Source organism: Felis catus, chromosome E1 (assembly GCF_018350175.1).
Source record: "Felis catus isolate Fca126 chromosome E1, F.catus_Fca126_mat1.0, whole genome shotgun sequence".
Classification (NCBI taxonomy): domain Eukaryota; kingdom Metazoa; phylum Chordata; class Mammalia; order Carnivora; family Felidae; genus Felis; species Felis catus.
Window position 1 is genome coordinate 23120199 of NC_058381.1, and position 493 is coordinate 23120691.

The following is a 493-nucleotide window of genomic DNA, read 5'->3' on the forward strand; positions in this document are numbered from 1 at the left end:
TTTTGTCCCCTCCCCCAGCTCCAGTTCTCACACACACCTACACCGCATTCTGGAGCTACACCCAGCTCTTGCCTGGGCCCTGCTTCCTACTGGACTTGGAGGCGTGTCCTCTGCTTCTTGGAGCTAAGGCAATGAGCTGGAAGTAAGTTGAGGGGGGAGCCAGAGTGAGGAAGGATAAAGACAGAAAAGGGAGGAGAGAACATAATGATACAAATAAACATAATGCTTTGAATGCTTTCTGTAGGCCAGGTAAAGTCTGGTGCTGTGTGACTATCTCTGATTTACAGATGAAGAGACTGAGGGTCACAGACAACATGCTGAAGGTCAGATAGATCTTACGCTTATGTGGTTGAGCTGGGATTTGAACCCAGCCTGCAGCAGGCCAAAGCCACTCCTTTCTCTCTTATAATGCCTTGCCAAGAGGGGAGGGGAGGGGACGCCAAGGTTTCAGTGCTCTTGGAGGCTCTAGAAAAGGCAGCTATTCCTTGGTGGG